The sequence below is a fragment of the Gopherus evgoodei genome, chromosome 1 (assembly GCF_007399415.2).
Source record: "Gopherus evgoodei ecotype Sinaloan lineage chromosome 1, rGopEvg1_v1.p, whole genome shotgun sequence".
NCBI classification, from domain to species: Eukaryota; Metazoa; Chordata; order Testudines; family Testudinidae; genus Gopherus; species Gopherus evgoodei.
Genome location: NC_044322.1, coordinates 356,030,767 through 356,046,346, shown reverse-complemented (window position 1 = coordinate 356,046,346; position 15,580 = coordinate 356,030,767).

Genomic DNA, 15,580 nt, shown 5'->3' with positions numbered 1-15,580 from the left:
ATCCTGAGCTGATGGTGTCAAATTTGCAGATGAACCTGAAGTTCAGCAGTTTCTCTTTGGAATCTGGTCCTGAAGTTTTTCTTGCTCCAGGATGGCCACCTTAAGGTCTGCTATAATGTGGCCAGGGAAGTTGAGTGTTCTCCTACAGGTTGTTGTATATTGCCATTCCTAATATCTGACTTGTGGTCCATTTATCCTTTTACGTAGGGATTGTCCAGTTTGGCCAATGTACATAGCAGAGGGGCATTGCTGGCATATAATGGTGTATATTACATTGGTGGATGTGCAAATGAATGAACCGGTGATGTTGTGGCTGATCTGGTTAGTTCCTGTGATGGTGCCGCTGGTGTAAATATGTGGGCAGAGTTGGCATTGAGGTTTGTTGCATGGATTGGTTCCTGAGTTAGAGTAATAATAATTATGGAGAACATCCTGGTAGTCATACTGATGCTGATAGAAAATATCTCCACTGATTTGATTGGGAACAGATTTTATCCCGATATGCTTTGATTACGTAACTCGATTTCCGTTACTATCTGTGCTGCCCCAGTCTGTGCTGCCAACATTTAACATTTGGCTGAGGTTCTGAATATGTTTCTAAAAGATATGCTCTAGTTCAAAAAGGAATTATTCCGTGACCTGTTTATGCAGGTGGTCAGATTATTGGTCCCTTCTGGCCTTAGAATCTATGACTCTGTGTTTCCTGCTGCTGCTGCTAACTGTTCTTAATTATTTGAGAAGAGTTCTGAAGTTAGGCCGTACTGTTTAAGAGCCTGATCCAAAGCCCAGTGAAGGAGTCTTTTCCATTAACTTTATGGGTTTTGGATCAGGCCTTGAGGTATTGTTGCACATTAACTGGTCCATGTAAATTCTACTGGTGGGCTTTAATGTTGTGCTGTTTGAAATAGCGCTAGGCTAAAAGGCACTAGGAACCTTTAATGCACACCAGTGGGGTCTACACGGACCAGTTAACGTGCAACACGTTAGTGAGCTTTAGAAATCGTACCACCATAGAGTGCATTACAGACAGGCCCTCCCTGAACAGCACTGTGAGTTCTTGGCAAAAGATACAGGGGACAAAATTCTGCTCTCACTTTCCCTTGTGTAATCCCATTCATTTTGTGCTTGCAACTCAGCGCAGAATTTAGGCCTATTATATGTGTGCTTTTGTTGCTGTTGAATGACTAAGAGCACTCGGGGCTATCTTGTGGCCTGTAAAGTGCAGCCTACAGAGGGGTGGAGGAGAGAGGGGTGTGGAATTCCTGACTCAGCTAGAATTACTCCCATGAACGCAGAGGAGCACACACCAGGAGTGGGAACTCTGCCACTTGTTACAGGGTGCAGCATGTGCTCCCCGACCCAGCTCCCTCAGCAAAGCCTCCTTTATGCTTTATTTCAGCTCAACATATTCAGGATGGTCAGGGACTACTTTACTAAAATGAAAGTGGGGTGGGGGACGGACTTTAAACAAGAAATCACACATCTCAGACTAATGGCCATGTCTATTTCAATTGAATTTTTAGCCTGCTTGGGTAAGATATATATATAAACAAGAGCCAAGATTTTCCAGAATGACTATAGTTCCTTAGTATTTGGGTGTTCAGCGTGAAACATCTTAGAAGGAACCTGATCTCTGGAGGTCAGGTGCCCGGGGTGGTAGAACTGTGGTGGTGGGGGGGTAGGGCTGGGAGAGCTAGTGCTCCTGTTAGGTAAATATTGTGGGGGTTCTGTCCCATGTACACTTGTGAACACCCAGAGTGGAGGTGAGGGTCAGAAATGGAGGGGTTGGAGTGGTTGTCATGTGGCCCAGGATTGGTCTGGAGAGCAGACAGTAGGACCCAGGGTGGCCGAAATGGGTCTAAAAACAGTTAGGATCCCCAGGACCATCTGTTCCAACCTAGAGCCAGCTGGCTTCCTTCCCAGCCTCATAGGTGCTGGAACCAGGGGTGCGGCCATACCCCTTGGCTTGGAGTGGATTCCATTATAAGAACAGCCAGACCAAAGGTCCATCTAGCCCTATATCCTGTTTTCCAACAGTGGCTAATGCCAGGAACTTCAGAGGGAATGAACAGAACAGGTAATCAACAAGTGATCCATCCCTTATTGCCCATTCCCAGCTTCTGAGAAACAGAGGCTAGGGATGCCATCCCTGCCCATCCTTAATTTAATATTTGGAGATATCCTATCTCCTAGAACTGGAAGGGACCTTGAAAGGTCATTGAGTTCAGCCCCCTACCTTCACTAGCAGGACCAAGTACTGATTTTTGCCCCAGATCCCTATGCAGCCCCCTTAAGGATTGAACTCACAGCCCTGGGTTTAGTAGGACAATGCTCAAACCACTGAGCTATCCCTCCCCCCGTCTAACAGCCATTGATGGACCTATCCTCTATGAATTTATCTAGTTCTTTTTTGAACCCTGTTATATTCTTGGCCTTCACAACATCCTCTGGCAAAAGATTTCCACAGGTTGACTGTGCTTTGTTTGAAAAAAAAACACTTTCCTTTTGTTTGTTTGAAACCTGCTGCCTATTAATTTCATTGGGTAACCCCTAGTTCTTGTGTTACGAGAAGGAGTAAATAACACTTCCGTATTTACTTTCTCCACACTAGTCATGATTTTATAGACCTCTATCATATCCGTCCCCCTTAGTCATCTCTTTTCCAAGCTGAAAAGTCCCAATCTTATTAATCTTTCCTCATATGGAAGCCATTCCAGACCCCTAATCATTTTTGTTGCCCTTTTCTGAACCTTTTGCAATTCCAATATAATTCTATCCAGGGTTTACAGTTTGGTTCAATGGCTTTCAGCTCACTCACTATAAAAATTGTCCCAGCCGCCCAACCCCTCCCCATTGCTGAGTCTCAGCACCTTCCTTCAGTCCCCCTCCTAGCTCTCTGCCTCCCCCTATTCTTCAGGAGCTCCTACCCCTCCTTGCGGATGTGCAGCACTTTTTGAAAGCCAACCATCTCACGCTGGACACCCTAACAACCAAAACACTCTGAATCACTGGAAAAATCTTGGCTGAACTTTCCTCACCATCACTTTGATGATATAAAAAACGGCAATGCGCAACTATCCAAATTTGGTTTCAGAAACAAAATTGTTTCCAAGCTGAGGCCTCGTCCATCCAGTTCCAGGCAAGAGGAAAGACACCCTCGGAAGAGAGGGGTTTACAATGGAAATGTTGACACAACCTTCAGCTGGAGCGTCTCGGGGAATACGGGGGTTGCTGGAATAAATCTCTCCACTGTTCCTTGGAGGGGGTCAGAATGAGAAATTCACTCTCCATATCAAGTTTCACTCATTGAAAGCCTTCTGGAGATAAAGCTCATAAACTATGCAGGCACAGATACAAAGTGGCCTAAAGGGTTAAGGGGCTGAAGAAGACACTGTAATTTTCATAAATGAGGAACAGATGTTGTTTGGAATTTTGAAAGCGCCCACTTTCCTGCTCCCCTACTTACCTTTCTGATACTGTGAATTGTTAAATGGAAGGACAATGAGACGTTACTGAATATGCAGCTTCTTCTCTATATCTGGTTTTACAATAAAATGAACGAGCATATTAGTAATAGTAAGGCCACATCCAGATCCTCAGCTGGTGTAAATAAGCGTAACTCCATTGATAAACCAGAGCAGCTACTCTGATTTACAGCACATGGGATCTAGTCCATAAACTTTTATTTTATATAGTATCACTCCTACTGACATATCACAAGGGACCTTTGGTAGGTAGGTTCAAAATTATGTCATGTACTTATTTATATGGCATGTGAGGCCTGGTCCTCAGCTGCTAGGAATTGGGTTAGCTCCACTGACCTTGATGGAGCTATGACAAGGTACACTAGCTGAAGAGCTGGCCAGTTATATCCAGGGGAATTAGAATGGAACAGCAGGAGAAGGACATTAAAAACCATAAACAAAGGAGAAAAGAGGGATTGTCAGATGAGGGTTATAGAGAAGCAGGCAGGAAATGATGAGGAGAGAGATAACAGAGTGGGTATTTAGTAGACAAGAGGTACAATCGAGAGGGCTCTGATACCAAAATAGTCAGGACGGGCATGGAGCAGGTGCTAGGAAAATTGAAGCTGCAAGGAAAGGAGGGGAGAGTTTTAAAGCTGTAGAACGGTGTGAAAAGTTTGCAGCAAAATCCAACCACTAGCCACATTCATCTGGCATCAAACTAAGTCAGACAAGTTTGAAGGCTTGAAAGGAAATGGTTAAAGCTGGGAACTCTCCCTTGGCTCCGCTACGGATTTGTTCTAGTAAACAATAACACCCAACTCTTCCACAGCACTTTTCAACAATAGATCTCAAAGATCTCCACAAAGGAGGTCAGTATCATCCCCTTTTAGAGATGGGCAAACTGAGGTGCGGAGAGGGGAAGTGATTTGCGAAGGTCACCAAGCTGGCCAGTGTCCAAGCTGGGAATAGAGGCCAGGTCTCCTGAGTCTCCTAAATCCAGTGCAGTAGCCAAATATTCAGGTTTCTAGGTGGGACACCATTGACTCCAGCGAGGCACCCAATATCAGAAGGTGCTTTTGCAACAGTTGGACAATTTTCCCTAAGCAACTAGTGATTCTGGCATAGTGTTGAGACCAGCAGGGGACCTGACTTAACAGAAAATGCTGAACATCCTCACTCCAACAAACATGCTTTTAAGGTGGTGAACATGTTGAACACCCAAAAAATGGGGCAGCCAAAGTCACTTATGTAACTCCCTCTGCTTATGGTTCTCTGTCTGTTAAAAAGGGGATTCATAATAATACTTGTCTCCTCAATGGGGGGGGGGGGGTCAGTTTATTAGCATTCACTAAGTGCTGTGAGATGTGAGATGGAAGTACAAGGCATTGTTATGGCCCTCAGTGGGTTGGCTCATTTCACCAACCTGGGCCCAATCGTGAGTAAACCTGGAGCTTCTTTGTTATGGGAATGTCCCTCAAACCATGTACAATTCTCTTTAAAACAAGAGAAACTTGGCTTCAAATGGGGCTCGGTGGGTGATTTGAGATTAGGTCAGGCCCCAAATTTTCTGTGGCATTGGGGTCCCACAAGCCTCCATGGATCAAAACAAAAGGCATTGCTCACACAATTCTTTGTGCATCCAACTCTCTGAACTCCCTGCAGCCAGATCCTCTCCTAGGCCTCACCAAATGGCTGCCTCTCACTGGGCCAGGTCCAGCACATTAGCCTCCTTATCGAAAACGGCTGGGGTCCCTCTCTCCACTACCAACTGAAACCATGTCATAAGCGGAACAGGAGACAAGCGTGCTGTACTTGGGTCCTGTGAAATGGCTGCATAGATAGGATGAGAGTGTTAAAAGTGCTTAGCGTTAGCTTAACTCTGTTCCCTTTGAAACCAATGGAAAAACTCCAATTGAATTCAATAGGAGCTAAGAGCTTCTGAAAATTCCCCTTGTAGGAAAATCCCTGTAATGCCCAGCCTTTCTAGATCAGTAAACCTGGTAAACTAAGTATCTTGGTGTCTTTCTATCTGCACTCATTTCATTTGGTTCATCCATGGCCTTTATCCTGCTTCTATTTTCCTCAGTCATGTGTAACACTGATCTGCACTGTTAAATAGGTCCTTACCACGCGCATACAAGATAGTCAGCTATATATATATTTTAACATCCTCCTTTGATTTATTGTGTCTTGCTAGCCTTTGTGACAATAGCCAGTAAAACACATTACCCTAAGATTCAGGGATTTCCCTCTGAAGTCCTCTCTATTTAAAGAAACATTGGGCAATGTCCAGGTAATTTCCTGTGTTGGCAGCCTCTTTGCTTGCGTCCAGTAGAGATGCAGCTCATCTCCCACGGACACTTCATGTTTCCCCAAAGTATATAGTTCTAGTAGTCTAAAAATCCTTATGCTTTCTGTCTAGGTCACCCAGTCACTGGCTCCAACTTCCTGCTTATGAGCTCATCATTTACATCAGCATCTTAATATACAGCCAGATTCTCCCATCATTATTCACATGGAGTAGTACCCTATTCTGCAACCAGTCTAAATGAAGCCAGTGGCTCTGCTCATGGAATGAGGTATTACTTAGTGGAAGGAAGGTAGAATTTAGCCCTTATCAGCAAGCAAGGTTGCATTTCTTACCTTTGTCTATGGCATGATCCTGCATCCTGGAGCATGTAGACAAATGCTCTGAAGTTAACAGGGCTCTACAGGTCCATCTGCATGGTACAGTTTGAAGGACCAGGATCATGGCCTAGATGAGGGCAGTCATGCCTAATGGTCAGAACCATTGGGGTAGCCAGGCCTGGCAGTTAGAGTGGAGCAGAGCCAGAGTCAAGAATCAGAGCCATGGGTCACCCAGCAGCACAGCTGAGAGCAGAGCAGAGGATCAGAACAGAACCAGGAATCAGAAGCCAAATACCAGAGCCAAGGGTGAGCTAGAGACATGGTTAGGAAACACAGCGGCGGGTCAGAGCCAGCCGTGTTATGGGGCAGGAACTGGAGCAGGCACAGGAAACAAGACCAAGTCCAGCTGCAACATGAAGCAAATTGAGCAGCCAGAAAGCTCTAGCTGCTGCTGGCTGAAGTAGCAGCTTGCTTTCCCCCTCACCAATGAGGAAGTGCAGTCAATCAGGCAGCCCCAGCCAGGATCGGCTGAGCCCAGTATTTTGCTAGGAGACTGATTTTTTTCGCAACTGGCTCCCTGAGAGGAATTGATCAAAAGTCAGTCAATGGAGTTACATTGATACTAAACTGGAGTAAGGGGAGAATCTGGCTGTTGGTTTACAGGCAAGGGGTGAAATTCTGCTCTCACACCAAGCCAAATGCAAAGTAACTTCATTGACTTAGGTAAAGTTACTCCAAATTTATACCAGCCTCAATAAGATAAGAATCTGGCCCCTCTGGATTTAAACCTCTGTAACTCAGGGCAAAACAAAGCAGAGCCCCCAATAGAGTCTTTCAAATGCACCCAGACTGCTTGTCTCAGTCATGAGTAGCAGGCTGGGGAGAGAGATGTACAAAGAAACCCACTTGCCCTGCCCATGACAAGGGCTGAAATCTTTCTCTCTGCGAGCGATTCTATAATAGGTCAGAAATGACAGCTTTTTACCAGCATTGTTTTCTAGAGGTCTTTTTGTTTGTGGACCATCTCACCAGGTTGGCACAGAGCTGCAGGAAATCACCCTCTGGCCTGATATTTCAAATGGAGGTGCCAGATCCTGAGCTGATGTCAACTGGCAAAAACCCATTGGCTTCGATGTTTAAAGGAGAGATGCAGCCTAGGGTTTTTGAGACCAAAGAGTTAATCGCTGAAGCAGGCTCTGTTGCTACAGTAAGGAAATGACATTAGTAAAAAGTATTTCACAAAGTTCTGGACCCCTTCCAGTCATACCGATATTTTCGTTATGTTTTAATACCCACATGAGTGTTTTGTTTAACTCAGCCTGTTAGGAGAGGAAGGGACTTCCTCGAATGTAATGTTAGATATTTTCTCACTCTGGCTCAGACACGTTCGATTTGATTCCACCATCGGAGGAACCATCAGTATCTATCAAATATATATTCTGACACTTTCCCCATTGCCGTTTCTTCATATTTCTCTGAGAAATAACCTCCTCCCTCTGCTCGGGCACAGACTGAGACTGTTCTGCATGGGACAGGGGAAATGTAACGCAAGTAACCCAAATAGCGTCTCACTTTCCTTTAACCTGGGTAGCTGCATGGACAGAGAAAACAGATGCCTCTGAATCCTCTTCTTTATGGTCTGTGATGATTGATAGGGGATGGAGACAGATCTCAGTGCAGCAGAAACTGCTGGGTAGATGGCATGCCCGTGGGAGGAATCTGCAGTCCTAACGTATGGAGTGGTTGGGCTCTGCATAAAGCTGAGCGAGGGGATGGGGATGGAGGAGATTCAGGAGCCACAATCTCCTCCTTGGGAAGCTCAGGTGTCATTACCCGAGCTACTGTTTTATCCCAGGGGCTAGCACAGCAGCAATGAAAGGATTGGAGCTGCCCCTTGCCCTTTCCACAGGGGCTCAAAAGGGTTCAGCTCCCCATACAGAGTCCCCACATTCAGAATTTGTGCAATGTGTGTCCCTGCATGTTTCAAGCATCTGAGATTGTCCTACCTCTTTTTTTATTGGAGGCAGTGCTACCTAGTGGATAGAGCACTAGACTGGGGCTAAGACTGGGGATCTATTCCTGGCTCTGCCACTAGCTTGGGGGATGACCTTGGGTGAGTCGTTTCATCTCCCCGTGCCTCAGTTTCCCCCATTGAATAACGCTACCTACTTTCTTTGCAAAATGCCTTGTGATCTATATTTGCAAGTGTGCAAATTACAACACTCAAGGTCCTGTACAAACCTGTGTCATTCAAATGCCATGTGAGTCCCTCTTTACATGCATAATCAGTGCTAAGCACTGAATTACATAGAGATAAGTCATCTTGCCCCATCAGGGTATTCTCACTTTTCCTGCATGGAAGCAGGAGGGTGGGAGATTGCCTTTGTGGCTCCATTCTGACCCCTTCCTAGGACTGTTGAGGGCTCCACCTAGGGCAGGATCATCACGGGTTGGAACACAGGTGGGCAGTGGGCCCATGGTGCCATGGGCAAGGCGGTGACCAGAGGAACACACATTCTATTTGGACCCAGCGGAGAAGGAGACAGAGGCAGGGGGAGCTGATTTAAGCACAGGCATCTGCCATGGTGGCTTGATTGTTCTGGCAGCAGACAGAAATTGAACAAAAGTGAGGCTGTGCAATTAAGTGCAGTGGGACCAAACCATTTGAAGACACGGGAGGTCACATCTTCCACCACCCCTGGTGTAGGTTTGCACCAAAAGAGAAAGCCCTAGCAGCAGTTGAGGGACTCAGCAGGGGGGACCTTGTAGAGTTCTCCTCCCCTTAGCTATCGCCAGCAGGTTTTAACGTGGGAGGGCTGATCGCGCTTCTGATAATTACTATGTAGTGGGAAGGCAAATTAAAAAATAAGTACCTATAAAGTTGCTGAGAGTAGAGACCTAATTATCTCTGTCATCTAAGCTTCATTGCAGGTGATATGGAAATTCCTTAAGGGGCTAATAAATGCAATTACTCAGAAATCTGCAGGGAGATGTCATCGCTCTCTAATCACCTGGCATTTATTTACCAGTCGGCCTCATTTAGTACCATGTCATGAAACAGTAGTCCCCTGCTATCCTGCGTTCCGCCACTTAAATCGCCACTGACATTTATTGAGAATGAAAGCTGCCCTTGAGTCCCAAAGGAGACACTGCAGCCATTTGGGGGATTAAATCTCTCTAGACACAAATGACACGACAGACTGGTGGTTCCCAGTTGCTTTGGGATTTTGCACCAGTTGAGGGGCTCCTCATTTCCCATTCATTGAGCTGCGGAACTCTGCTCCAATTCCAGTTTTGTGAGCTACATGATGGGATAATGTGCTGCAAAACCGAGCCAAGGTAAGTGAGCGCACACACACCTCTCCTGGAAATGGCCATAGTGAGGCACTGGGTGTTGAGCAGGGTGTACAGTTCTGAGAGGTGCCAAATGCATGCTGCAAGATATTATGTGCCCTCAGCTCTCATTAAAACCAAGAGGCCCTGTCCTGAAAGGTGTCCTGCACTTTGCTGGATCATGCCTCAGGATCAGAAGGATCCCTGAGAACCATTCACAACAGCTGGAAATTGCCATGATTCTTCCTGGTGGGAACAGTGCTACTGCAATAGGCCTAGTGGTTATTATGGCATAGCGCCATCTTCTGGGCACCAAGTATATCTAAACGGAAGGTGGACAGAGGTCAGCGGAAGTAGGCTAGAAAGAGACATGGAAACAGACAGGGCATGGGAACCGGGGCTGCCTGGTGGGGGAGGGGAGGAAGTGGGGCAAATAGTCCCAGGCCCCGGGCCCCACAAGAGCTTTTCAGGGCCCCTGGAGCGGGGTCCTTCACTCCCTCCAGGGCTCTGGAAAACTCTCGCGGAGCCCGGGCCCCTGGAGCTTCTTCAGTTCCGGTTCTTTGGAGGCAGGGAGTCCACTGCGGAAGACCCCAGGCCTCCTGAATTCTCTTGGCGGCTCTGATGGGAACTCTCTGAGGGACCAGCTAAATCCATTATGTTCCTGATGCAAGAGAATAATAAAGGCAATTCACTGAAACTTCAGAGTCCCTGCTTGCTCAGGAATACTACTGCAATTGTGGCAATAATGCACACTGACCTTGTTTAAACTACTGTAAAAACAAAACAAAAAATTCCCTCATAAAGTATTGTTGCAGATCTGACTTACAGATGCCAAAGCAAATAATTCATGATTAATATTTCCATCCCATTCTTAACTCACTCTGCATTGTCTACGTCTTCAGGAATAGCTAGAGGCCAAATTCTGTCCTCAATGATGTCAGTGCAATTCCATGGATGCATTGATTTCAACGGGCACAAGTGTCACTGGTGGCACAATCAAGCCCAACATGCTTGCATAACATCATTGATCTATTATATTATTGCTTATTATTTGTATGACAGTGGCACCTAAGAATCCCAGGCCTGGGTGAGGACCCCCTTTGCTAGGTACTGTGCAAACATAGAAAAACAACAAAGACAGTCCCTGCCCCAAAGAGCTTACAGTCTAATTACAATATAAGAGACAGCAGATATATACAGACAGTCAGACTGGGGAGTACAAGGAACCAGTGAGATAATATTGGTCAGCATGACCCCTGCAATAGATGTTCTAGTGCAATTATAGGCTCAGTGCAGGAATCACTGGGTGAAATTCTATGGTCCGTTGTCATGGGGCAGGACTCGCCCCTGCGGTGCCTTCTGTTGGTTGTCCTGGGAATTAGCTTCTTGATTCAGGAGTGCCCTCTGCAGGCCGGTGTCCCGCTTGCCACTGGGTCTCCCCTCCCCGGGGAACCTCCACCCTCTATCCCCACGTCACCTCAGACTATGGCTACTGTCAGTCTTCATCTAGCTCCCTTTCACTGGGGCACACTGCAGAGTAAATGCCACTCATCACTGGCAAGGGAGGGTTGAACCTGCTGCCTCTGCAACCTCAGTACTTTTCCAGCCTTTATCAAGGCCTGCAGCCTGGAGAGTTTCCAGGCTGGAGCTCCCCCAGCTCTTCTAGCCTTTCTCCAGCCCTGCTCCACTCAGGCACCCTATTCAGCTCCCCAGCAGCCACGCCCTTCACTCTCTACAGGCAGAGAGAGAGAGACTCTCCCTGGCCCACTGCCCTCTTATAAGGACCAGCTGGGCCCTGATTGGTGCATGGCCACAGCTGAGGCTGCTTCTCCAGTCAGCCTTTCCCCAGCCACAGCCCTCCCCAGGGCTGCTTTTAACCCCTCCGGGCAGGAGTGGGGTGACCACCCAACTACACCTGGGTTATGCAGAAGGTCAGACTAGAAGATAACAGTGCCTTTCGGCCTTAAAACCTATAAATAACAAACAATAAGAAAACAAGTTGAAGCTAAGCTTTGTGCACTAACCTTGCATTTCCTTGAGGAGGAGGACAGGACGATGCAGGGAACTGTAATGAGATACAGAGCCTTCCATTTCCAGCTGTGCAGGTTGGTAGGGACCAAAAGCTGTTACCAGCTGATGCTCTTGGGGCCCTTATATGAAGACTTCAATAACTCAGGCATAGGTTAGGGGTTTGTTATAGAAGTGGATAGGGTTCTGTGGCCGGCTTTGTGCAGGGGGTCGGACTAGATGATCACATTGGTCCCTTCTGACCCTAAAATCTATGAATCTATGAAAACAGTAGGTGCTCTCCGTTGAGTCTTCTTAGGGTCTGACCCAAAGCCTCTTGAAGAAACTTCCATTGACTTCAACAGGCTTTGGATTAGGCCTTTAGGCTCAGATCCTCAAAGGTATTAGTTGCCTAACTCCCCATGGGTGTTAGCTGCCTAAATACCTATGAGGATCTGGGCCTTAGTGGATAAGCATCCAATCAGAATCAAACTGTCAATCTGATGGTATTTGCTGTCAGTCTGATGCATTCTGTTTAACTTTCCTCTCTCCTCCCTCCAACACACAGGCCTGTTTATGTCTGTCTGAATGTCTTGCTCTGCTTGAAAAACAGGGAAAAACAATGACACCCTTTTCAAAGCAGCAGTGCAATTGGGTACCAGGGTAGCGAAAGACCCTTGAAACTTTTTTTGAAACAGTTTTACAGCAAGTACAAATTGGATTTCCTCAATAAAAGTCTCTCATCAACTAGCCACATCCTTACCCCAGGGAGAAGTTCCCTGTAAACAGCTCACATTCTTGTGTTGTTGTTGTTTTACCTTTAACAGTCTCATACAGTATCTTGTCAAGATGTCAGCACTACAAATACTTTGACATTTTTAGTGCAGAGTTTGGATAGCGGGTTGGATTTTTCAGCCCTCCATGCCCATATAAGTCAGTCTACAATACTTAATTTCTATCTGAGATCCTTCACTTCTATTACAAACAGATCCAGCAGTTGGGAGATAAATTTTGTGGTAACAGTTTGGACTTTTTTATGAACCACCTGCAAGTTTTCTGCAAACATGTTTTATGGGAGCTCAAGGCAATGTTCACCCATCAAGACCTGACAGTAAGAGGAGGATGAATGAGGCCTTATCTCAGCCACACATGTAACCTTTTGTGTCCCCTGGCCTGACCTCCCTCTGCACTCATTTATGAAAATGATTCAGCTTTAAAGAGCTTCCTCGTTCTGCCTGGAGGCGGTAGATCTTTCTGTGCTGGACTTGTGTAGGCCGAGGTTATAAACTTCAGTGTGGAAAGCATATATGAGGGCTTAATTTTGAACATTAGGCAAAAAGAATGAGCAATAAGAAACACTTAAAGGGGTACTAACGGGTTAATAACTAGAGAGTTTAAAAAAAAATAAAGAAAAGAAAAAAACAACCCTCCGCCTGTTCATATCTCTGTTCCTAATAATACCTTTGATTACCCAAACTGAAATAATTTCTCAAAATTCAGTTCAGTTTTCACTATATGTGCTGCCTGCTTTATATCTTGCTTTTCTTTTTGGAGACTGAAGATGAATGAGTCCATTTCCAGTCAGTGTTACTTCCTGCTTCTCAGGGCCTCAGAGTAAGGAGGAGCATAGTTTCAAACTGAGCACTTATTAGGGTTTATTTATGTATTTGACACTAAACTGGGAGAAGTGGTAGATACGCTGGAGGGTAGAGATAGGATACAGAGGCACCTAGACAAATTAGAGGATTGGGCCAAAAGAAACCTGATGAGGTTCAACAAGAACAAGTGCGGAGTCCTGCACTTAGGACGGAAGAATCCCATTCACTGTTACAGACTAGACCAAATGGCTAGGCATCAGTTCTGCAGAAAAGGGCCTAGGGGTTAGATTGGATGAGAAGCTGGATGTGAGTCAACAGTGTGCCCTTGTTGCCAAGAAAGCTAATGGCATTTTGGGCTATATAAGTAGGGGCACTGCCAGCAGATCGAGGGACGTGATCATTCCCCTCTGTTCAACATTGGTGAGGCCTCATCTGGAGTACTGTGCCCAGTTTTGGGCCCCACGCTACAAAAAGGATGTGGAAAAATTGGAAAGAGTCCAGCGGAGGGCAACAAAATGATTAGGGGGCTGGAGCACATGACTTATGAGGAGAGGATGAGGGAACTGGGATTATTTAGTCTGCCGAAGAGAAGAATGAGGGGGGATTTGATAGCTGCTTTCAACTACCTGAAAGGGGGTTCCAAAGAGGATGGATCTAGACGGTTCACAGTGGTACCAGATGACAGAACAAGGAGTAATGGTCTCAAGTTGCAGTGGGGGAGGTTTAGGTTGGATATTCGGAAAAACTTTTTCACTAGGAGGGTGGTGAAGCACTGGAATGGGTTACCTAGGGAGGTGGTGGAATCTCCTTCCTTAGAGGTTTTTAAGGTCAGGCTTGACAAAGCTGTGGCTGGGATGATTTAGTTGGTCCTGCTTTGAGCAGGGGGTTGGACTAGATGACCTCTTGAGGTCCCTTCCAAACCTGATATTCTATGATTCTATGATTCTATTTCAATTTCAATAATAATTAAAAGACGAAGGCTCTAGGCACCTTTGACAATGTAATTAAATTAATAATGTGATTAAATCTCAACAGCATTAAAAGATTAGCTCAACAGGAACTTAGCCAGCTACCGAGCAAACCTCTTTCTACTTCTTCATCATGATTGGAAGCATACCCTTCTCCAGAAACCCTAACAAATGCCTGAGAAATGCCCCTCCAAATGCCAAAAGTTCATTTAAAAAACAGTTTGCTGGTGACACTCCTGCCAGTTTCTGACTCAGCAATGACCTGTTCATGTTTCTTGCAATCAAGCAGTTTTTCTAGTAAATTAGGTCCAGACCCTCAAGGTATTAAGGTTCCTAATTCCATAAATTGGAGTTAGGCCTTAAATCATTTTGAAGATCATGAAACACTGAACAAATGGCGCTCAGATTCACCAGCTTTGGGATAGTGACTGTACTCTTTTGATTTTCTTTTCATTCTAATTGTTCATCACACTGAACCTGTGCCCCACTGTACTATTTGACCCTGGCAACAATGGCAAAAATTCTACTTGGCATAGCAACATGCCTTGAACAAATAAAAACTATGTTTAACTAAAGTTAAGGTTGAGAGCACATATCAGGTGGCTTAAGAGTAAAAACACTGCAGGGATGTTATAATTATGCCTAAATCAAGAATTATAAAGTCAGGAAATTCGGAGTTAAGATTCAACTTTTAAAAAATACAGTGTGTTAAGATATGGAAATGCACAGTTAAGGAACCAAAACAACCTTAACTCTGCCCTTTAGTGACACCAAGAAATAAACATACCATTAGTAGAGTGCTATAGTGTTTGAAGTTGTAAATTAAATGAAAATTATTTAAAAGACACAATCTAATTTGTGTCCTCGCCCCACAATGTAATAGTTTTTACTGAATACAAAATTTAATTAATTTGAGGTTTGTTAGGGGGCGGGGGTTGTCTTATTTATCTGTTTGGTATGTGATGACACTCAAGTCCAGATCCTCATCGGCATTTAGGTGCCTAACTCCCACTGAAATACCTTTGAGGATCTGGGCCTCAGTAAATATCACAAGGTGACTGTAGTGATCCCTCGGTCTCCAGTGGAGAGGGAGGCCACTCTGCCTTATTGTATTGAGTGGAATCCTCAGGCTCGGGTCACACTGGTGGGGCCCAGCTGTAAGTCGTCAATAGTTCTGGGCCCGTCTGACAGAGGCAAACAAACAACAATAGTCGGGTGCACTTGTCCCCATCCTCGGGCGTGGCAGAGCACTGGGTGTTGTTAGCTCACAGCACCTCAGCTGGGGCTGGCAGCACTTAACAGTCTGGAGCTCTAGCCCTTTGGGCAGGGTGAGCAAGGAACAGGCTGTAGCTTAAGCCTCCTGGCAAAGGCAGCCAGCAAACACTCAGTTCTGGGTGCAGGTAGTGATGAACACTCACGCAGTCTAGTGGCTCCGGATGGGATGAGCACCCACACAGTATAGGGGATCCACTAGGGGTGAGAGCCCCAGCTGAGTCTAGCGTCCTAGCTTGGTGGGCCGTGGATTCATTCAGGCCTCCTGGCCTATGGTGGGGAGTCGGCCATCTGTGGGGTAGGGTGG